This window comes from Lucilia cuprina, chromosome 3 (genome assembly GCF_022045245.1).
Source record: "Lucilia cuprina isolate Lc7/37 chromosome 3, ASM2204524v1, whole genome shotgun sequence".
Lineage (NCBI taxonomy): Eukaryota > Metazoa > Arthropoda > Insecta > Diptera > Calliphoridae > Lucilia > Lucilia cuprina.
The window spans coordinates 11,308,628-11,331,614 of NC_060951.1; the positions used below are offsets into that span (position 1 = coordinate 11,308,628).

At 31.3% G+C, this 22,987-nt stretch overlaps 1 protein-coding gene across 2 annotated transcripts in view; it reads right to left on the minus strand.

The window, feature by feature from the left end:
* The window catches only part of LOC111684697 (probable serine/threonine-protein kinase DDB_G0282963), a 74,403-nt gene that overhangs the window by 41,538 nt on the left and 9,878 nt on the right, over positions 1–22,987 (minus strand). The window contains exon 1 of one of the 2 annotated variants that reach the window (XM_046945742.1): positions 9,041–9,405. The exons of the other annotated variant lie outside the window; for it this stretch is intronic. The gene's annotated coding sequence lies outside the window, so the exon portion shown is untranslated. Of the gene's footprint in view, positions 1–9,040; positions 9,406–22,987 lie in introns of those variants that run through there. 2 annotated transcript variants of the gene reach the window in all.

Sequence of the window (22,987 nt, forward strand, 5' to 3'; positions counted from 1 at the left end):
GAATCCTTTGTTACAAGGAGGGCTCTAAATTGGGGGATAAAGTGAGGCTGGGATTCTATAATGAAGATCCAGAAGCAGAGATATACCACCGTTTACCAAATCATAATACAAGCTTCCAGGCAGAAGTATTAGCAATAACGGAATGCGTAAATTGGATTAGAATAAATATGGCGCCCACAGCGTTTAATATATTTACCTACAACCAGAAGGCAATTAGGGCTATATCAGGAGATAGAACTAAATCTAAGACGTTGTGGATTGTAAGAAAGCTTTAACTGAATACACTCCCAGAGGTAAGGTTCACATCATATGGATACCAGCTCACGCGGGAGTAGTCGGTAACAAAAGAGTGAATGTAATTGCTTTAAAGGGATGGGAGCTCGAGGCGGTTAACCTGACAAACGCAAAACCATTCGACGCAACAAAAGCTAAACTAAAAATATGGGTGACAGAATCCAATAAGACTTCTTGGAATAATGAAACAGTGGGTAGAACCACGAAACCCCTATAGCGTGACCCTGATGAGAGTAAGACGAAAAATTTCCTCAAAATGAGCAAGTCTGAAGTTAGTATGATAGTACGTATTCTGAGTCGAAGTTAGATCCAAGTATTTAGGAAGTGATGTTATTCCGGAAATAACATTCCTGACTAACACTGATTGGAAGATTCTTAGGAATTACGTTCAGGATACTGAGTTTCTGAACACTGTAAAATAATTCATTCAGTTCCCACTTTTTTTCTCATGATCAGGAGCGCACAACAGGTCCGATTGCGGCCTAGGTGTATTTCTTCGGATTTGATGTAATATACACCCTCCTATCAACTTACGTTTACATCCGATAATAACATAATCGTGCGATATAATTTAAAGAATTGTTATCGAATTTTATGTCGTCAGTATAAGCTAGCAAAGATCATTATTAAACAAGAGACATTTCTGAAAGAATAAGTGATCAAAGATTACACTTATTGAACACTTCTCCATTGAATTTTGAAGCTTTAGATACGTTTGTACGTCAAAGAATAGCATAATCGTGCGAGATCTTAGCCGCTAACCCTAACAGTTCCATTCAACTGAAACATTTCTGAAAGCATGAGTGCACGTTAGTGTAAAAGAGAAACGTGAGTTTTGATCGAACTTTATGTCACTCATGAAGAATGATGTCGTTTATATAGAAGAGAAACGTTTGCAATCATTTTGATGCTGAGATTTTTCAATGGTGATTCTCCAGTTAGTTTAGTCGAAACAAAGAGTTCCATACTTAAAGAAGCAACACATGTACGTCAAAGAATAACTTAATCGTGCGAGATCATAGCCAACCGCCTATGACATCAGGGCATTTGGTTGATAATACATCACAATATCTTTGGATAATATATTTTCGTTTATTGTATGCAAGTCCTCGAAATTAACCAATTTGAAGGAGACTCCCAGTAGACGCAGATACATCTTAATCTACGATGTCGTATTGAATTTAACCGTTAGTATGCAATTCTTTAAAAACGATTTGACTTTTATTGGAAACCGAATTGTTTTGAAGCAAAAATGACATGAATTGACCCCTCAAGAAAAACGTAAAACCATGTGTCATTCACAATAGAAAACCAATAAGTTGTGTGTTTGGAAAAAGTTTAAGAACTTTTTCAATTTGAGTATCATAACATAAACAACAAAAACAATGTCGAAGCAACACTAAACAAATTATTGAATTATTTTTGTTTTTCCGTATTTTCTTCTCTATCGTCATCATCGTAGTCGTCTTGTTCTTCTTCTTTTTATTATTGTTCATTTTCATTAAATATTTTGTTTGTTTCCGGTTTTTATTTTTTCATATAAATGAGTAGACAGACAGACGGACAAATAGTCAAATTGTTATAAAAACAAAATATAAATAATATATTATAAATACAAGAATTAAAAGTATTTAGTATATTTGTTAGAATAGAAATGAATTTGCTTTTTAAAAGAGAACAAAAAAAGTGTTGTTTTTGCTGGTCAGTATTTTTTTATTAAAGAAACATATACTTAAAGCGAAAACCGAAAAAAAGCACATGCATTTTTGTTTTTTTTATTATACTTTCTTGTTATATTGTTGTATATTTTTTTCCTTTTGTTAAAATTTTATTTTTATGATGAGTTAAAAAAAAATTATAATAAACACACGTAAAATTTTTTTGTTTTAGAAATTTCTTATTTTTTCGAATTTTAACTTCCTCATACTGCAGGCAGACGAGTGTATGATTGACAAAATTATGTACGGAAGTGTGTATTTACACATTGGTAATCTTTATTTTCTATATTTTTACTTTTTTCAAAAAACCCTTTAAGTTGGCTAAAAGAAAAAAAATCAAATGTAATCGATTTTTATAATGTACACAAGTACTTATATACATATGTAAATGTAAACAAAATTTATTACTTAAGAAATGTACATACATACATATGCATGTAAGAAAAAATTAAAAAAAACGTACCCAGCAGTTCGACGGGACAGTCCCGAACTGACCACTTAACCTACCACTTGTGGTGGCCCCTAACCACCTGACCACCCAGGTGACCAACCATTTTAACATGGGCTTGTCCTACGAGGACGTCAATAGCCACTCTATACCCTACAAAGAGACAGTCAAGAGACGGTCAAAAAGAGTCAAAGGATGGTAATCTCCAAATGCGTTCTTGGAAGTCAGTCACATTACTTGCTATTTAACTGGCGCTACTTTTCTTGATATAAAACTAGGACATGACGTCTAGGATAGTGACGATTTACTTTTACTCTTGATGAATGGCCCAAAACATGCAAATTGGAGTCTACAGGTGGTAAGATATTAATGGAAATAAAACTTAAAAATTTCAAGTGTCTACTCTCTAGAATACTATGGGACATAATGTCCCAAAAAAGATATAAATTTGAGTCAACCAGATGGTGGCGTATTAGTAGAAACAAACAATAATTTCTCCAAAATATGGGTAAAATAACTACTTTCGAAAGTTCAATAAAACGAAAACAACTTTTAATAGTCTAATCTCTAGATTACTTGGAGACAGTAAAGAGACGATTGCCTCCGCTCTCGCTTACAAGGGGACACTAAAGTGACGATCATCTTCATTCTCGATTACAAAGAACGGCCGTCTTCATTATCGATTACGAATTGGAGTGGTTAACTTTTAGTTGAAATTACTGTCTTTTTCTTATGCATTGACTCTATGTCGAACTGCTGGGATATTACTATGTCAATGTTGCCAAGTAGTTTAATATTTTCGTTAACAAAAAGTTTTTGTTTTATATCTTAATTATGAACTTTTTGGACAAATCAGTTAACAACACTCTATTAAACAATTAGCTAACACTTATGCATTAAAGAATTGCCCATCATCACAATTTTAGAACAAGAACTTGCGCTTTCATAACCTAATGTGATCGCTCTAAAGAATTGGTACGATAAATAATGACCAACTTTTTTTGTATTAAACGAAAAATATTCCTGGAAGAATAATTGTTCGTTAGTTTGTGATGATCGCCGATCACATAGATCCTATTTTCGCGAGTTTTCAGTTTGTATTTTGGATCTTAAGACCTGGAAAGAGTTTTAAACGTTTGTTCTATATTGTAATTGAAACTTTTTTAATAGATATTTAAAATTAGTTTAGAAGTTAAGTAATCTGTCGTAAATTATTGAAAAGAACATTTCTATATTGAAGAGAAAAGTCATCTTTATTAGAGTATGAGATATACAACCGATCGCTTCAAATGTTAAGTTATGGATAAACATTGAAAATCCCATTATGTTACCCGAAAGGGATCATACCATTCTTGAGAGTTTCCTCAATTCATGGAAAAAGAAACAGTCTAAAGCGGGAAATTTATTATCGGATGGACTAGGATACCGAAAAAGGAAGTGTTCGACAGTTTAGTCCTCGTTGTTCTATAGAATTTATAAGGGCAAAAAAGCAACATGGCTGACAATAGATACTGCCGCTCTCATACAAGGCACATTTAATAAGGTACAAACATATAAAAACCATGAACGAAAGTTAAAATTTTATCAGAAGTTAGAATTGTATATCTATTAATAAAAACTTTTATACAAGGATCAGTTGGGCTGATGTTACCTTGTTGTCAATATACCTTGGTCCTACAATTGTCGTATAATAGCTTTGTACAGTCTAACAGGTACATGTTAAACAGCTGCTGGTCCATGAGCAAACCAACATGTTCCAGCTGTATATGTAAATATATACGTCTATGTATCCATGTTTATATGTTGCATCAAAGAGCGATTAAATACTATAGGTTATGCGGCGCAATTAATGTTATGGTTCCAGCATACTCCGCCTCATCATTCGACCTACTTGGTTTTGAGCAGTTTTACATTGCATCCTCGGATTTAATTCCCATTATAGCGTGAACTTTCCTCTTATAGTTAAAGGGAAGCACACAGAGCATTTAATAAGCATCGCTTGGAAGTCTTAGGGCGGGTTTCTTACTACTCAGTTAAACTAGGCTTAACTTGCTGTTAGATTAAACTCATAACAAATTTAGGCGGACTTTAACCGATGATTGTGTTTCAGTTAACTTTGTTTGTATTGCCAACTTTTCACTTAAACACATGAAAAACCCGGCCTTAAACTCTTAACGTTTGTCAACATCTTTAAAACAAAACTTTACTTTTCCATTAAAGCTTAGAGACCATAATTAGTTCTTGACCTTCTTAACAAATAATAACATGACTTTCTGAACTCTAAGAATATCTAGTAAGCATTACTAATTCGCCCATTTATGTACATATGTATGTACGTACTGCACCTTAGAACGTTTTTACTGTTCAATAAAAATAATAATGGTGTCACAAGGACATAAACATAACTTTAAATATTGCATTACTTTTACGTAACATTACGTTTGAGTAATGTGGCATTTAGCCGGGTTTTCCTTTTGTTATATTTTTTATTATTTGGAACGTGCAGCGTGTAATTAATAGCATTTTATTTAATTTTAAAAGTAAAGTTAACCTTGTTTGTAAAAATTTACCTTTAACTGCGCTAGAGTAAAAAAAAAAAAAACACAAACACGCCCCATTTTCTTTACATTTGGTTAGATTAAACAAATTTTGAGTAAAAATACTAAAACTTAGATATTTTAGCATTACATCATAATTGTTTGTATTAAAAAGTATTCTTGTTTATGTAAATTATTAAAGTTTATAAAAAAATTAAACTTTAGAATTGTGATCTATGATTAAAAACGAAAATGTTAAGAAATTGAAAATATTGTTTATGTTAATTAAGGAAAATTTAAAATAAAACAAAACAAATTTTAAAGAAAAAATAAAAACAAACAATTAAAACAAGGGCTTTTTTTAAAAAATGCACTTTTAAATAAATTAAGTTACACTCTCTCTCTCCTCTCTCTCTGCCTATCTTTCCTTCTGGCTTTAATTAGGTATTTATTGTTTATTTTATTAAAACTTAAGCTATAAGCTTGCATGTAGATATTTGTTTAATAAATACAAAAAAATGTGCTTTTGTGAAGTTAAATTTTAAAACTCTTTTTTTTTAATTTGAAATTGCATAAAATATACAAATTAATTAATAGACGAGACGCCAAATGGCTGCCACTATAAAGTTAAAACAACAACTATTTAAAAACTAATGGCAGAATAGTTAAAAACAAACAAAAACACAATAGAAGCAGCAGAAGATAAATATAAAAACAAACAAATAAACTCAACAGATACAAAAACGTTTTTTTTTCTTATTTTTCTACTTTTTATTTTCTTCTCTCTAATAATGACGTCAAATATATATGAATGAGAGAGTATTATTATTATTTATAAAAAAAATGTTTGTATATTAAAGAGATGGCATATAAACAAAAATAACTGTTTGCAAAAACAAATTCAAAAAGAGACGCTGAAAGAAAAACCATGTGTTGTTTGTTTGTTAAATTAAGAGTTGCCAACAGCAATATGAGTTCAATAGAAAACCTGTAATTTGTAACAAAATTGTTGGTAACAATGTTTTAATTGTTTATATATTTATCTTTTTTGTTAAAAGTTTATTAAAAACAAAAAAATACATTTAAGTTTGTATAGATATAAATATTTATTAGTTTCAATTCTTTAAGTGTAGCTAACACAGGTTTTTTTTCTTAAGTTGTCATGTGCTCCATTTAAAGTTTGACGGCATAACACAAATAGTTTTAATATGATTTATTTGGTGTAAAATTCACATGATAACTATGTATCTACCATTGTGAATTTCTTTAAAAAAAATTAAAAAATTTTATTTAAATTATTTGTTTATATATTATTTGTAAATTACAGATGACACATTCTTATTTTTTTGTTTAATTATTTAATTCTAAATATAGAATAAAATTATGTATGAAATAAAAAAGAGAAAAAGAGCGAGTTGTAGGGGTTTCTCTAGATTGTTTTTATTATTATTAAACTACTATTAAAATGGCCGCAGTAAAAAGTGCCAGTGACGCTTTGTGTCACTGGCAGAGTATCACTGTTCCAGAGTTTTACTGTCCTCTCCACATTCGTCTGAATCAACATGTCCAATTTTGCACATAGATGTGCTAGTAATCCACTCAGAATACGTACCTCCGTTCTAACTTCAGACTTGCTCTCATCAGAGTCACGCCATAGAATTTTTGAGGTTCTGCCCACCATTTCATTATTCCAAGAGGCCTTGTGGAATTTTCTCACCTATAAAAAACTCTTATGGGATGACCAGATAAGGATTCAGCGAAGCTTAATACTTTAGAAATGTATATTTGGGTTTCTGAGTTTAAACTTTTCTTGACTATAAGTGTACATCGACCAAAGCTATATATTCCTCGATATTGCTCTGTTTATACTTGAAGCAGACTACGCTGACTATTTTTGGCCAAGTATGATTCGGGTCGTTCCGAAACGAAGATTTAATTTACGTCTGGACTACTGAAGATGCTTAAATAGGCTAATGCGGATGTAAACATATTTTCCGACAGCCAAAAAACAATAAACCTTTTCAGTCAAAAACTGTAAGTCAAAAACTGTAAGTCCAAAACAGTACTAGACTGTAACAAAGTTATAACTTGCTTTTCTTTAGGTGGTTCACGAATGAGACATTGTTGTTAAGGAAAGAAAACTTTAAGAAGTTAACTTGACCAATGCATTTTAGACTTTTTACTGTCAGACATCGTTAAAACGAAACTATATCGAGAAATGATCCACAAACTTGAAATTTAAATCGTAAAGCCTTATTTTATGCTTTTGAAACACTTTTCGTGGACTCATGTATGACATTTAAACGCACTAAAATTCAGTTAAAAGGCAAATGTCAACGAGAATGACGGTTATTAGGTTTAGACTCTTAATTTCAGTTGATGATATTCACATGTCGAATTTGCCCATTTTTGGAAATGTCTCATCAAAATTTTGAACATAAAAGAAACATATTTAGGTCGAAGTGCTTTACTTGATGTGTTTGACTTACCAGTGCTATTTTGTGTCTTGCATGGAACACACATATGGTTATTTTTGTACACGGTTCCATGGTCTCTATTAGGTTAATTAGGCAACAGCACTTAGAGAAGAAAGACGAATCCATTACAGAAAACACACTGTGGAAAGACTGGGATGAACAGAGTAAATTTTAAACGTACACTGGCCATAAGTTAAATTAAATGATGTCATTTGTTTAAGATATCGTACACCTATCACTGTTCAAATCCACCATACTTCTCATTTATCCGATACATTAAGAAAGTACACACTTACGAGTAGACTTCCCTATTTATTAAGCATCTCAACTATTTAACTTTTAACATTAACTCCTCTGCGGGGATAAGTTCGGCAGCAGCACCAAACTTATTCAGAAATATAGATATCGTTTGCACTTTGAAAGTACCTCTCAAATAACCGGGATAGAACAAAGTCAGAAACTTTGAAATGTCACTGTACTAAAGAAGAACAATTTCTCGGAGCTTCGGCATCAATGACTTATGATAAGCAACATATTCTACAGAATTTTTCCTAGATTTCATCCACTGGGTAGACTTGAACAACGGTCTACCATCGCCCCTGAATCATTCAATGAAGAAGTTACTTACAGGGACACACTGTGGTAATTCTGATATGAACAGAGTATACTCTAAACATATCTGGACAAAAAAGGAAAATTCAATGGTATCATTTGTAGTACCAGATTATACGGTGATCTGGTCTGACTTCTTTCAATCTATGCAAGGACTAAGCCAGGCAGTAGACTGTAACCAATTTTTTAGTACCGATCAGAATAGAGGTATTGGAATAACCCCTTTATTTCCCGGGTGTGCAATAACTCCAAGGTGGAGGCTTCACCAAGGTAACACGCCCCCGGGGGATCCATTATAGGAAACAAAACTTTGCGATTTCGCCAAAGCCACCCTTTCTTAGCTTTGAATTTTCCAAGAGTCCTTTTCAAATAATCGCCCTACTTCTATAAAAAAGTGCTGTACAATCCTATAACTTGCCTTCATACTGTGGTATATGAGGGGAAAGTTAAATGACTACAATATTGTCATATGTACTTTGTTATTGACAAACCCTTTCCACTTTTTAGTTTCACGAAACCCCTATATTTTTAAAATTTCTCTTCAACACTTCATAAAATGACCATTAGATTTGACCTTATAAGAGGAATATCATGGATAATAACAACTATTGTGACATTTCAAATTTGATCGATTGTTACAGAAGCAAAAAAAAAATAATAATGTAAAAATTCTAAAAAGTATATAGAAAAGCAAAGTAGGAAAATATTTCCATATATTTGTAGTAGATTGATTATTAAGAGAGTAGAAAAAAACTCTATCTCTTTGCTTAATGAGACACAAACACACAGAACGAAAAAATTTACAATTTAAATTTTAAGGAATTTTTAATACCATGATAAATTTTTATATTAATTAGTGTGTAGAAAAATTTATATTAAATGTTTGTTATAATTGTGAATTGTTGGAAAATTTATTAAGTTTTAAATTAAAATTGTTTTACAGCATGTACTTACTTTGCGAAAATAATTGGCAAATGTCCTCCTTTTAGTCTTTTTTTGTATTTTAACAGATAATTTCACAAAAATTTTAGAAAAGTTTCAATTATAATCCAGGTTTGATTTTTCTGTATGTATTAATTATATTTTTTTAAGATTTAATACTACTACATATATAATAGTATCTACTGAGTTGTAATTGTGTTTAGGTGTATGTAGTACATATGTATCTATGAATTGCACTTGTTCATTTGTTAATTATGAGATTTTTTCAGTATTTTTTATTTAATTTCTGTACTTTTTTTTGCTATTAACTTACACAGTTTTTCTTTCTAGGTAATTTTAGAAAACTCTTTGTTTAACATTTTACAAAAATTCTTATTTTAAGTTTTATCTTTAAGTTCAATATAATCTAGATTTTGTAAAATTGATTTACTTATAAGAAAAACTTTAATTTTTTATAAAAAAATTTTTTTTAGAAAGAAATTGGCAAAGAAACGCAACCGTATGCTTGTAAGGCACAAAACAAATTACGCCGTCAGCCGCAAATCAAAAAAAAAAAAAACAATAATAATAACAACAACAATGAAAATAAAAACAGCAGAAAATCGCATCACATCATCGCAATGCCATTCATAGCGAGTAAGTACTCACAACAAAAACAACATTTTAATATTAGAGCAACACTAGTGTAGAATATGAAGCAGAGTGTAGAGTACATACTTATTCGTATTATATGAGTATGTGTATCCACTAAAAAGAGATACATACGACATTGGGGGTTTGTTGGTGTAAATAGTTTGTTTGAATGTCCAACAAGAAAACAAACAAAAAAAAATGGAAAAAAAAACAACAAACCCAAACAGACAACTAACAAAGCAGCCAAAGCAACCTTTATTTTGTTGTTATTTTCCTTGTAAATATACAAATATAGTTATAAATTCTGTTGTATCTCAGTTGTATTCGCTGGTGGTTCACAAAATGTTATTGCATTAAGAGTGTATTCTCTTCAATTTTAATAACAACGTGGTTCAGTATTGCCGGATTCAAAAGTCAAGTTTGCCCGTTTAAGCTAGAAAATCTTTGAAGTTTTCCAAAATTATTTTTTTTCCAATTTGTAACAGACAATCAAATTTGTTTTCTATTCTCATTCAGTTCTCGTTCTTTTCTAATTCCATTCTAGTTCTGTTCTAGTTCTGTTTCAGTTCTGTTCTAGTACTGTTCTAGTTCTGTTTTAGTTCTGATCTAGTTCTGTTCTAGTTCTGTTTTAGTTTTCTTCTAGTTCTGTTCTAGTACTGTTTTATTTTTCTTCCAGTTCTGTTCTAGTTCTATTCTAGTTCTGTTCTAGTTCTGTTCTAGTTCTTTTCTAGTTCTGTTCTAGTTCTATTCTGTTCTAGTTCTGTTCTAATTCTGTTCTAGTTCAGTTCTAGTTCAATTCTAGTTCAGTTCTAGTTCAGTTCTAGTTCAGTTCTAGTTCAGTTCTAGTTCAGTTCTAATTCAGTTCTAGTTCAGTTCTAGTTCAGTTCTAGTTCAGTTCTAGTTCAGTTCTAGTTCAGTTCTAGTTCAGTTCTAGTTCAGTTCTAGTTCAGTTCTAGTTCAGTTCTAGTTCAGTTCTAGTTCAGTTCTAGTTCAGTTTTAGTTCAGTTCTAGTTCAGTTCTAGTTCAGTTCTAGTTCAGTTCTAGTTCAGTTCTAGTTCAGTTCTAGTTCAGTTCTAGTTCAGTTCTAGTTCAGTTCTAGTACTGTTTTAGTTCTGTTCTAGTTCTGTTATAGTTCAGGCCTAGTTCTGGTCTAGTTCTATTCTAGTTCTGTTCCAGTTCTGTTCTAATTCTGTTCTAGTTCTGTTCTAATTCTGTGCTATTTTTATTCTAGATCTGTTCTGTTCTAGTTCTGTTCTAGTTCTGATCTAGTTCTGTTCTAGTTCTGTTTTAGTTTTCTTCTAGTTCTGTTCTATTTTTCTTCCAGTTCTGTTCTAGTTCTGTTCTATTTTTCTTCCAGTTCTGTTCTAGCTCTTTTCTAGTTTTGTTCTAGTTCTGTTCTAGTTCTAGTTCTAGTTCTAGTTCTGTTCTAGTTCTGTTCTAGTTCTAGTTCTGTTCTAGTTCTGTTCTAGTTCTAGTTCTGTTCTAGTTCTGTTCTAGTTCTGTTCTAGTTCTGTTCTAGTTCTGTTCTAGTTCTGTTCTAGTTCTGTTCTAGTTCTGTTCTAGTTCTGTTCTAGTTCTGTTCTAGTTCTGTTCTAGTTTTGTTCTAGTTCTGTTCTAGTTCTGTTCTAGTTCTGTTCTAGTTCTGTTGTAGTTCTGTTCTAGTTCTGTTCTAGTTCTATTCCAGTTCTATTCTAGTACTGTTCTAGTTCTGTTCCAGTTCTGTTCTAGTTCTGTTCTAGTTCTGTTCTAGTTCTGTTCTAGTTCTGTTCTAGTTCTGTTCTAGTTCTGTTCTAGTTCTGTTCTAGTTCTGTTCTAGTTCTGTTCTAGTTCTGGTCTAGTTCTGGTCTAGTTCTGTTCCAGTTCTGTTCTAGTTCTAATTCTGTGCTAGTTTTATTCTAGTTCTGTTCTATTTCTGTTCTAGTTCTGTTCTAGTTCTGTTGTAGCTCTGTTCTAGCTCTGTTCTAGTTCTGTTCTAGTTCTGTTCTAGTTCTGTTCTAGTTATGTTCTAGTTCTGTTCTAGTTCTGTTCTAGTTCTGTTCTAGTTCTGTTCTAGTTCTGTTCTAGTTCTGTTCTAGTTCTGTTCTCAGGTTTAAGCCTGGGAAAGTCGGTTAAGCACATTTGTAACCAGTTATTTGTTGAACCTCGTCGAACAAAAATAATTAGTTATTCACCACAAAAGTAAGTAGTTTCACATTGCTTCAATGTTACTTGTCTGCTTATCGGATAAGTAAAGTTTGTTATTTGTCAGCAATGTTAGAAATCCTTATGTATGTATACACGGTTGTTAGATCGGACAACATTGACAGTAAAATGTGCAGAAAATTATTATTTTCGGTAATGCTTTTTCTGACAACGTTGCAAAAGAAAATTTGTAAGTTCAAACGATTATTAAACATTTTCTGACAACGTTGTAAGATCTGACAACCGTGTATCACGGCTTTAAAGAACCCATAACACATGAATGTATATACATAAATAACATTGTTGAAAAGATCGCTTTTGAATTTAACCTTTTTTGTTGAAAAATAAATTATAGATATAGCGCTAGCTATTAACAATAAAACAGTTGGCAACACTGTTATATTAGATGTCATATGTAGTAGTATTTATAACAGTACATACTCGCATTTGTCTCCTCAATATAGTATCAAATATATTAATACTAGTACAAAATTACGCTCAAATTATTAAATAAAGAAACAAACATAAACAACAAACGATGAGTAGAGTAATTATGTATGAATTGACAAAATGTCTGGTTATTCTTCCTCTTCTTCACAATTTGTAAAGAATGTAAACAACAACGAAGATAATAATGACGGCCAAGAGAAAACTCTTGTAAAATACCAGGACTATTACAAAAAGAATTCCATCATTTCCTGATTTTAGATTTGTTGTTATACCTTTCCTTGGTAGGGTATAACAACCGTCTCAATCTATAGTCAGGTCCTTCGTGTTATCCGAAAAATATATAAAACTAATTTCCATCTGCTAAGAAATGTTCCTAATCCTGCAGACTACAAGAATCAATGTGTTAAGGGCCTAAATTCCAGGCAACAAGGGAGCACTCACACGACATTTTTCAGACTCCTCCCTTTATTATAGTTTAATCCAATCTCTTCTTCAATTTGTTTGCTTGGGAGGAAATTGGACGAGTACTACTTTGGAATAGAAATAATGATTGAGTTTTCCAAAACTGTCGCATAACCGACGCTTTCAAGATTTTTATCGTTTTCGAGTTAAGCCTGATCTAAGAGCATTTCTTTGTTTTAGCTCATCCTCTTTCTCAAATTAATGGTAGAGTTTTCCAAAATCACCGCATAATTGATATTTCCAAGATAATTAACCTTACCAGCCTGATTACCGAGTTTTTTGCTCGTGAAAAAGTATACCACGATATGCTTTGTAACGTTTGCGTAGCAGATTTCGACTGCGTCAGCTTTATGCCAGATTACAAAGTGATCATACATAAGTGCAGAAGTTTGCAGGATCCTCTCTTTGTTTTAGTTCAATCTTCTCCTTAACTTTTTTGTTGGGGAGAAAATTGCGTGAGAAGCAGCCGATATTAAGGAGAATAATGAAAGAGTTTCCCAAACAGTCACATAGCTGATATTTCCAAGATTCTCATTGCTTTCAGTGTTAAAACGGAGTTCTTTTGTCGTTAAAGAGCATACGAATAGTAATGTTTAAATGGTCATATTTGCCGAAGTTTTCAGGTTCCTTTCATTGATTCAATCTAATCTCCTTCTTATGTTTTTTTAGGAGAAAAATGGGTGAGTAGTAGTCGACATTAAAAGAAGAGTAGAAAATGCTCCTTAAAACAGTCGCATAGCCTATGTTTTTAAGATTTTGATAGCTGTCAACGTTATGTCAGATCACAATGTTTATGATCAATTGCTTGATCGTGAGACATGATCATAACGTACATGTAGTCCTAAATTTTCTTAGAATTTTAAAAATTATTTCATGTTATTTCTATTTTTTAATTCTATCAAATTACAACACTTTTTTGGCTTTAATTGTAACACCAACTACAATTCCAGACACCATTTCATCCCTACTATAGATAAATTATTATATATGCCGGGATTTCTTTACCCTCAATATGTGAGCATGAGCATGCATGCAAGCATTTTGTCATTTTGTATGTTTTAAATTTAGCCACCATTTCTTTTTTTCATTTCATTTTTCACTTTTAGATATTTTTGTAAATGTTTGAAAAAGCAATACAATTTACATGTATTTAACTAAAAATGACCACATGGACAGCTTATACATACAATTTAATGAAAAAAAAGAACTGAAGAAAAAAACCTTTAAAGAACAAGCATCAATTTTAATTTTTTTTTTCATATATTGTATAATGTGCGTATAAATATATACACATGCATTAAAAAGATACACATACCAATAACTAACAAAAAAAAATAAAATTGTACTTAGTCTATTTTTAAGTACTTATTTTAAATTTATTTTACATTTAGATATATCTATTTGTATAGAAATTGAAAAAAATACAACAAGTACTTGATATGCCCGAGTATTTTGTATTTGGTACTTTACTAAATATAAACAAGTAATATTTCTATATTTGGCTGTGCCGAATCTTATATACCCTTCACCAAGTATGTTTTAAAAAAACAGTTTTTATTTATTTTGTATCTCTGCACACATGTCACACATAACATACACACAAACAAATATAAACTGTAGCAGAAAGAAATATTAACTGTTGTACTGTAATACCACCGTGAAACTGTATTACCACCCTCAAACAAATATGAGCTGTATTACCAACATATTACTGCTTTATCTCCTTGTTATACCCTTCACCATCGTGAGAACAGAACAGCATCCAAACATACACAAAAAATACACCGCTGAATAAAACCAAATACATCTCCACACGCACATGTACATCTTTATCCAATTCACAGTGTTGTTGTTGCTTTTTTAACAAAACATGAAAAAAATGTGGCTTTTTTGATGAAATTTTCAGAGGTTGTCTCGGATTTTTGCTCATATCTTGGTTATTTATAGACCGATTTTGCTGATTTTAAATAGCGATCTTCTCGAAAGCATGTCTAACTGAATTATTGAAAATTCGGATCACGCCGATATCTGGGAACCTCTAAAAACTGATTTCAATAGACAGACGGACAACCCCCCGGGGGCATGTTACCTTGGCGAGACCTCCGCCTTGGTGTTATTGCAATCCCGGGGTATATAGAGGTGGCCAATACCTCCGGTCTGACCGGGACTGAAAAATTGGTTACAGTCTACTGTTTGGCTTAGTACTTGCATAGATTGCCAGAGGTCAGACCAGAGCACCGCATAATCTGGTACTACGGGTGGCCAGTTGCCCGCAGGACTATGTCCTGGCTGGTCAGTTGGTTGAGGTTCCTTCGGGATCCACGTAGTGGCTGTGGTTTAAACCCAAATTCGCGGAAAGAGTAAGTGGCGGTTAAAAGACTGATGCAACTTATTCCGACATATTGACTATTAATATGTCGGGATAAGTTCGGTGCTGTTGCCGAAAATCAACAGATACCCCACAGAGGAGTGATTGTGGGACTAAGCGTTGGAAATGGGTTGGAGTCAATTGTATATGATACGGAATGAATGTAGAGGTATGCGGGCCTCGTCCACCCGTATATTTAAATGAGTGTGTCGTATGTTTTTCTCTATGAATGTGTTGAATAAATGAGATGTGTGCTGGGTTGAATATCATATACAAGTGATACCGATTAATTTTCCTTCCTTGTCCAGATATGTTCAGAGTTTACTCTGTTCATATCAGACTTGCCACAGCGTGTCACTGTGAGTAAGAACAATGTCTACGGCTTATTGATGGATCGTGCTTCGGTCCACCGGTTACGTCTCTAGGTGCTGTTGCCGAATCAACAGAGCCATAGTAGTGTGGTTGTCTTTCAACGTGACTACTTTGGCAAGAGATTAGATAGCTCGAGTACTCAAGCAAAGTGCTTGCGCATGGACCGGTCATAGCCAATGTGCAAAAATTGCCACCTGAGTCTTCATTAAAGACAAAGGGGCGATGGTAGACCGTTCTTAAGTCTACCCTGTGGATGAAAAAGACCACCGTGGGATAAGGCCGACACGGCAGGTGCTCACGTTAAAAACTCTCGACAGTCAGACAGACGGACATGGCTTAATCGACTCCGCTATCTATAAGGATCCAGAATATATATACTTTATAGGGTCAGAAAATTACATTATAGAAATTACAAACGGAATGATAAACTTATATATACCCTTCTCACGAAGGTGAAGGGTATAAAAACTGCCTGCATAAATACAAACATTGCTGCTTGACGTAAAATCTTTAAGAAAATATGCGATTGATCATATATTTTCTTTCATTGTCGTTTTTTGTTGTTATTTGCTAATTTTTTTGTTTTGTTTCTATTGCGAGTAGTTGTAGTATTTTGTTTGTCTACTGCTTGTACGTTACACACAATTTGCCTTGTCGCTTTGTGTATTCGTACATAAGCTGTGTTGTTGTTGTTGGTTTTCTTGTTGCTGCTGTTGAGAGTATTAGTGTTTTTGTTAGTGGCATAGTTTTATTTGTTGACACGCGCGTGCTCAATAAATGCGCAAAATGAATAGTAAACAACATTTTGTTTTTGCTATTAAATGAACAAAAACAAAACGACAAAGAAAAATTAAAAGAGAAAACTTAAAAGTATACCAAATAATAACAAAATAATAATAAAAACAATAATATGAAAAAGAAGCAGAGGTAGCTAAAACTGTCATGTTAGTATTAGTTTGTTTGTTTTTTCATACATGTTATGTATGAATTAAATTTAGATCCAGTGTTGCCTGGTCATTTCTATATTTTTAATGATTTCTAGAAGTTTTTTTTATTAGTTTTAATACAACAACATTGAAACTGAGTTTGTTTTGATATTGTTTCAGGCATTATATTCCCTAGACTCAAATCGGCCCAACTTTATATTCTGGTAAAGCGTTAATCCAGTTCAAGACTTGAATTAAGATGTCTATCAAGTGAATATTAATCATTGACATTGCGTATAAACCGACTGTCTTAATTACCTTTTCAATAAGCATACGAACGTTTCCTTTTCGTTTTAATTTCGACACCTATTAACAATAGAAGTAAATACAGTAGTTTTCCGATTTAACGACCATTCAATTCTACGAACATCGCATTTAACGAACAAGCTAATTTTTCCTATTGACTACCTTAAATAAAGAACAAAACTTGTTTTTTGTACTCTGTTTAACGAACTAATAAAAATATTATTATTTAAATTAAGATAAAATGACATTTATCAAAAATAACAAATAATCTAAGTTGTAGCAAGCGGTGCTTTTATACCCAAAACTGTAACTCATTCTGGGTTCTTATTAAATTTTAGTTCGATGTAGCTATGTCCGCCCGTCCTTCAGATAATGACTTTAACGCTCAATACTCGCTTAACAATACGAGTACGCCGAGTACTAACCGATATCTCTAACAAATTTTATGGGAATCGGTCCATAATTGACCTTACCCTCCATATCAGGCCCCCTTAAGAAAATTACATCGACGCTCATTACTCGCTTAAAAATACGAGTATAGCGATGAACTTCGAGAAATAACTTTAAAGCTCATGACAGAATTAAAAATACAGCGATTAAATTCGACACAAATATGGTTTGAAGGTGGGTATATAAGATTCGGAATTTTGTGTTTTGTGCTATTTTTATAAAAAAGAATTAATTTTTATAAAATACATTTAAAAAATAGTTTATGTACCTATTTTTAATTATTTTCCTACCAAAAACCCACGTTTTACTTAGTACTGCATATAACGAATATTTCAATTTTACGAACAGGCCTGACAACATATGGGTTCGTTAAATCGGAAAACTACTGTACCTTTAAAGTTTGAACATTATCATTAAACATGAAAACTTGATCAAAACTACTTCTAAACTTATACCTGGTTCACACTGGGGAACTTTTTTTGGGAAACTTTTGATTTTGTGTGTGAGAGAAAGAGATGGTTGATATTTCTTTCTCTCACGAACAAAAATCAAAAGTTTCCCAAAAAAAAGTTCCCTAGTGTGAACCAGGAATTAGTGAACTTAAGGCCGTGATACACGGTTGTCAGATCTTACAACTTTGCCAGTAAAATGTTCAGAAAATGTTAAATAATCGTCTGAACTTACAATTTTCTTTTGCAACGCATTACCGAAAATATTGCAAGAAAAAATTTGTAAGTTGACAGTATTATTAGACATTTTCTGCCAACGTTGTAAGATCTAACAATCGTGTATACATAGCATTAGGTATATCTGTTTTTTCTGTAATCGAACATATACAACATTATAGTTTTCTAAAAAGACCTAGTTCTAAAAGATTTTACCAAGCTTTTGTAAAGCAGCAGTGTTAAGGTTTATTAACAAGTTTTCGGGCACTTGCTTGGTGAGTACCTCTGGATAATATAAAAATGACATGACAATCAGAAATATTGAATATAAGCGAATTGGTCTTGATAATATTATTCAGTCTTATGACTGATGTTACGTAGCTTTGAACACTGTGCTAATTGCATGGTCGGGTTATGTTAGAATTATTCTTTCTCTCAGTAAAAAATATATTTAGGTGTCTATTTATGTTGTGCAGACATAAGAGATTTAATAACCGATACCTGTCTAAAGGTTTGATCAACGATCAATTCGAATTTGGGTCTAGAATTTCTCAATCACTTGTAATATCTTGTCGGCTTTTTTTGACCTTATATTTGAGACTTTAAAACAGTTAAAAGACATAATTTTAACAAAATTTTTATATGTCATCAGAGATTTTGGAAGGGAAATTGATAAGAAGCGGTAGATAGTTACAAGGCTATTGGTTATATATAATTTAATCTACATTTTCGATGTTTACGGCTTACGAAGAACATTGTCATACATGGTTGGTTAACTAGTCAATATTCACATAATTGTATTACCCACTTCCAAAATTTTGAACTTTACTACAAAATTTATAACTCAGAACTGAGGACAACGTTATTTTTTAATTCAACAGGTATTTACTACCTTAATTAATTTTGACTTATAACATTTAAAATTATATTAAGAAAGGTCAAAGAGTTTTATTATTGTACAAACTGTCAAAGTTGACATGTCTTATTTAGCACTTAATGCAAAATCACTCTATGGCAACATCAATGAAGTGTCATGTTATTTTGGTAACTCTAGTGATGATTTTGTTGGGTTAAAAACCACACACACAAGCAACCAAGAGAATGTGTACATTTTTGATAAAGTTTCTTAACAAAAAGAACAACAAAAATACAACAATATTATAAAAAATAAAGAAAACAGAGAGATTAAAATGCAACAACAACAAAATAAATAAAAAAAATTGGGAATGGCTAAAATAATATTTGTTGTATAAATGTAATGAGTGTAATTGTACAGATGAATTTATACTGAACTGAATATTTTTATATGTAAAATGTATGAATGTATGTACGTACATATGTAATGATTCAGTAATGATAGTAACACATAAACAGTAACAAATTTACATTTGTACAATTTAAATGTTTATTATTGTTGTTACTGTTGTAATAAATACAAGCGATTATTAGATGCAGTGTAACTAACTATGTGTGCATTCTTAAAACGTCTGTATACATGTAAACAACAATGATTTTTATAAAAATACATTTCATACCTATAGTATATAGATACAACAAAATATCTATGTACATAAATATGTATATAATTGTATACATATAAACTGATTTGTAACCATGATGCGGCTTTTTTTCACAAATGTTTATATGGCGTGGTTGATCTTATTATAAACAATCAAAATATGCGGGACAAACAAGAACTAATGTCTATAAAATGTAATAGTAATTGCTAGTAAATTTATTTATTTTTTTATTGAAATCTATTAAACATTTTATTTTTCTTGAATTGTATCACAAAAAAGCACATTTTTTTGTTTTGTTTATATAACATTACTTGATGAGAAAGAAGCACCATGACAAGAGAAACACAGTAATAAAAACAAAACTTAAATGCAAGAGAATATTAAATGTAAAGAAATAAGAGAGCGTCCCGCACTCTCATGGGGAGCAAATTTTCATTGTTTTTGTTTTTATCAACAAAATAAATCGGTAAACAATAAAACGAAACGAAACACTAAAGACGTAAACAAAAATGAAAATGGCAAAGAAAAATAGTGTTGCCAAATTTTAAACACATATTTGGTAAAATTTTCGCTAAACAAGAAAAACTCGCTAAACTCTCGGCAAACTCCTGAAATTTATGAAAAGTTTTTATAATCGATCTTGTGATATTCCAGCATATTTCTTTTGGCACTATCATATATCGTTATCATATGTAACAATCTGGCAGCTTTACAAATAATATAAAATTCTTTGCTTATTCCTTCACTTATTAAGAGAAGAAGAAAGAGTGAGAGAGAGAGAAATCGAAAAGCTTACTACATATGATTTTGTATTTGTTTATTTCATCATAGAAACAAAATTATCAAGTAAAATTACATTTTAAAGTAAATTGTTTAAAAATAGATACATTTCGAAAACAATTTAATAATATAAATAAAAAAACTACTGCTTTAGCTTTGTGCAAGCTTAAACAATTTAATTAAAAAGTAAATAAAATATGAATACATGAACATAATACAGAAAATCTTTGTTGACGATTATTTTGTTTATATTTCATCATCATAAATAAAGATAACTTAAAATACATATTAACAGAGTAGCCATATAAATGTTAAGCAACTACCTTTTACAAACAGAGAGCTACCTATTTCTCTTTTTTTATTGGACATAGTGATATTGATTTGTATTAGATTATCTACCGTTACTACTATTTTCGTCGCAAAAATGGGCGCGCTGTGATTGTAAGACGCTGTTTATTATCTGCTTCCAGGTTTCTGAGGACTGAGGACCACCAATATTTCATAAAATTTGGTTTGGAAATTTCACCTTTCGTTTTGTAGAAGTAGTTTTGAGAGAGTAAATTTTCTCTTATTTATCATCAGAATCGCTTCTGTTCTTATAACTGGAAGCTGTAAAGAATTGAGCCAACACCATCTTACTTCTTAATGATCGCATAATAACCAAAGCAATATCGGCGGAGTATGCGATTAATTTTGTGGAATGTTGTCATTTCATGTTAAGAAGGTCGTCATACATAATGTTCTAAAAGGTGCCGATCCCTGTTATATGGTTATATGGTATTCCTTCATACCATTTGTTGTTTAGTATAGTAATGCCTAGCCTTATGCAACAACGATTATTAATGTTAACAATGGTTTACTACACACTTTTTCCATTTAAAAACTGGTTTTAATAAGAACTTCAATGAGAAACGCACAAGACACCTTATAAACTGAAGTAGACGGGACATATCAAGGCTGATAGCAGTAATAACAGGACACTGGGTAATAGGCAGACACGCAAGTCGGCTTGGGCTCCCTTTCATTGATCACTGTCGCAGTTGCAAGCACAGGGAAAAGGAAGAAACAGTCTTCCATCTCCTCTGTGAATGCCCTGCTCTGGCCGTAAAGAGAAACCGCTGCCTTGGCAATTACTTCATATCTAACCTTGGCGAGATATCTGTGTTTAGGCTTAATGATATCCTCAGATTTCTCACAGCTACGGGCTGGATCTAATACTACAAATACAACATCTGACGAGTGGAGTGGTCCGGTCAGAATCTCTTCAATTCTACTTGACAGTTCGCATGTAGAAAACTACCACGTAAACCAACCAACCAAGAATTTTTGACTATTTTTTGCGTTATTAAAAGCGTTTCGACCGTCTAAACGCATAGAATTGCTTCGTTATTTTTGCTCTCGTTGATATATTCGTGACCTCATTATATCATTACTGTGCTCTGACCTTTACGAAAACCATATTGGCTATTAGATAATTTCGCCCTCTAATCACTTAAAGATTACACATTCGAAATGCTTTCCTATTGAGTTTCTACTTACTATCTATGTATATATATATATATATATATATATATATATATATATATATATATATATATATATATATATATATATATATATATATATATATATATATATATATATATATATATATATATATATATATATATATATATATATATATATATATATATATATATATCTATCTATTGATCTATCTATCTATCTATCTATCTATCTATTTATATATATATATATCTATCTATCTATCTATCTATCTATCAATCAATTTATCTATCTATCTATCTATCTATCTATCTCTCTATCTATCTATCGATCTATCTATCTATCTATCTATCTATCTATCTATCTATCTATCTATCTATCTATCTATCTACCTATCTATCTATCTATCTATCTATCTATCTATTTATCTATCTATCTATCTATCTATCTATCTATCTATTTATCTATCTATCTATCTATCTATCTATCTATCTATCTATCTATCTATCTATCTATCTATCTATCTATCTATCTATCTATCTATCTATCTATCTATCTATCTATCTGTTTATATATCTATCGATCTATCTATCTATTGCAGAAATATACTGGATTGTTTTCCAATATTATTGATTCTGGCAGCTTTGTTTTTGTAATTTCTTCTTTCTCTTTTCTCTTTTGTTATTACTTATAATTGGAAACTCTCACTTAAACTAAAGAGAATTGCAAGGAAAGAAAAAAAGTATTCTTTTGAGTATAGAAATTACATACCTACTCAATTTTCAAGAAATGAAATTCAAGCAAACATTTGACTTTTTGTTGATGTTTTGGTTCCATAAGTCTACTTTATGAATGTTAAATCAAAATAAAAACGACACTTAGAGGCCGGTTTTTAACTTTTCTACTTCATTTTATAAAAAAGTAAAAAAAAAACTAATTACGAGTAAACAATTATACAATTTGTTTCAGTTAAACATAATTTTCTACTTTTTTTAAGCATTTCAGACCTTGTGGGGACATAGCTCATACAGTTACAAATAACTATACATCCACAGCTAACAGAAACTCATATTATTTGTGTTGGTTTTTTTATTTAATTTTTGTATTTGCTTGTTTTTGCTTTGGTCTTGTTATAATTTTAGCATTTTTTTTACTTTGTGTACATATTTAAGAGTGTGTTAGTGTTGTTTTTTTAAATAGCAAAAGTATCTTATAGAATATATGTATGTATAAAAAATGTATCCAAAAGAATAAAAAATAAAAACAAACTAAATGTAGGACAACTATTAAAACAACACTATTAAAACAACACAAACTTGCTTTTCCATTTATATGAGAAG